General features: G+C 45.2%; 1 non-coding gene across 1 annotated transcript; it reads right to left on the bottom strand.

Moving 5' to 3' along the window:
* Positions 1–1,083: 1,083 nt before the first annotated feature.
* Trnas-gga (transfer RNA serine (anticodon GGA)) lies at positions 1,084–1,166 on the bottom strand. Its single transcript is given in 2 exon segments — positions 1,084–1,117; positions 1,127–1,166. It is a non-coding gene; the product is annotated as a tRNA-Ser (tRNA).
* Between the last annotated feature and the right edge of the window lie 1,073 nt (positions 1,167–2,239).

The following is a 2,239-nucleotide window of genomic DNA, read 5'->3' as shown; positions in this document are numbered from 1 at the left end:
ACTGCATTGCGCGAGCCATTCTTTCCTTCAGATGGTCTGCTGCTGCGCTCCATTTTCATTTTCACCACTTTCGAGCTGTACAGATTTTCCGCTACGAGAGGTAAGGCAGGAAAATTTGTTAGGTCCAGTTTCATATCACAATCAAGACAATACGATCATTCAGTTATGCGTTGCACTGCAAAATTATCTTCAGATTCACTTTTTTGGATCAGACCTCGCTTATTTTGTCCGTCTTACTGTTATAGTGCAGTGTTACATTCGCGTGCATATCATTTAATGTTAGAAATTTTATTCAGTCAGTTTGCATATGTAAATTTACAGGCCATTTCCAGAGAAGCAGTATGGACATTTATTCTTCTAAAATTCATTTTGTAATTTTCTGTGGAACCTTCAAACTGTTAGTTTTGTGTGTTGGATCTGCACGTCACGTACTGTGACGTCACGTATTGTCGCACTATTTATTACACTGCATGATACAGAATTTCACTGGACGGTTTCTTTAGTACACAGTTATTGGTAAGAGTTAATTCAAATCCATTTACACAATTTCAGACATTTGGCGACTCTTTTTATTAGATAACGTGTACGTAATCACACCACTTGCATTGTTCAGATTCGCACATAATATAAGACATACACGAAATTTAACAGTAGCAAAGCAGTTTAGCTTACAACAAGAACAAAAACATAAAAGAGTTACAAAGTAATCTACAGTATAGAACAGTACACTTAAGTTATTTTGAGAGGCTTCTGTTGCACTTTTATGTTGGCTCTAAGCACTATGGGACTCAACATCTGAGATCATCAGTCCCCTAGAACTTAGAACTCCTTAAACCTAACTAACCTACCAACATCACACACAGCCGGCTGGGGTGGCCGAACGGTTCTAGGCAATACAGTCTGGAACTGCGCGACCGTTACCGTCGCAGGTTGGAATCCTGCCTCGGGCATGGGTGTGTGTGATGTCCTTAGGTTAGTTAGGTTTAAGTAGTTCTAAGTTCTAGGGGACTGATGACCTCAGAAGTTAAGTCCCATAGTGGTCAGAGCCATTTGAACCTTTTTTTTTGACATCACACACATCCTTGCCCGAGGCAGGATTCGAACCTGCGACCTAGTGGTCACGCGGTTCCAGACTGAAGCGCCTAGAACCGCTCGGCCACTCAGGCCGGCCACATTTATGCTCATCAGATGTTTCTACAGTAGTTCTACATGAAGTTTTCCTACACAGAAGTCCACAAAGAAAGTTTTCTTACACAGAAGTCCCCAAAGAACACAGATTCCACATTTAATATTCTCATTATTTTCAGTCTCTTTTCATAGTCTTAAGACCTGCGAAACATGCACCTCACAGTGTCTATAGCGACCAAACCTACTCTGTAGATCAGCAGTGTCCAGCCTTTCAGCTTACGTGGACAGGAAGACGGTAACTTTCGGGCCACACATGAGCTGCCGTAAATTAACCAAACAACAAATATTTGCAGCTTACAAAAGTACTGAAGGAAAATCACTGACACACTTAATCAAAGCGAGGAGCCCACAATCGCAGCTTGTTGCTTCAGCTTCCCGGTATTACACCGGAGTAGGACTTGTCCTGCGTCGGCTTCGTGACGTCACGCAGGCTATTGTCACTTGTCGCAAGCTCAATATCCCACAGGCTATACGGCCTCAGTAGGGAGGTCTTTGGCAAGAGTGCTCTTTTCGGCGCCATTACGCGCGCTCTTCCAGTAGCAGCGGCTTGGGCGAGTGTGCACCTCCCGGCGGACAGTGCTGCCGCTGCAACACAATTGAATTACGGCGCTAATTCCGCGTTTAAGCGGCGCCGGATTCGGTTCCAGTCCATCTAGCGGCGCACCAGGGGTGGCCAGTGGCCGGCGCTAATTGCAGTCGGCGTGTCTCTCTCCACAGAGCGCCTTCCAGAGCTGTGGGTGCGGCGCACACAGCGCAGAGGGCTCTTTAACGACTGGTTCCATTATTCACTGCACTAAGTGCATCATGCTCAGGCAGTATTTCACCTTTCTTCCTAATTTTCAACTGCAACTTGTCTCACCGCGCCCGCGAAGTGGGGGATGGGATGGGGTATTGCAGCCCCTAATGAGAATTCATTTAGTTTACGAATATGAAAAAGGACCTGTAAGCGTGGGGCTGGGGATTTTATTACGTGAAATACCTGACGAGGCATCACTGGTGAAATATGAAAAATCGATAAAACGACGTTGTATATGAAGTAAAACACAGCCGG

Source organism: Schistocerca serialis, chromosome 8 (assembly GCF_023864345.2).
Source record: "Schistocerca serialis cubense isolate TAMUIC-IGC-003099 chromosome 8, iqSchSeri2.2, whole genome shotgun sequence".
Classification (NCBI taxonomy): Eukaryota; Metazoa; Arthropoda; class Insecta; order Orthoptera; family Acrididae; genus Schistocerca; species Schistocerca serialis.
Note: the sequence above shows the minus strand (reverse complement) of the source record. Positions and strands in the feature narration are given on the sequence as shown.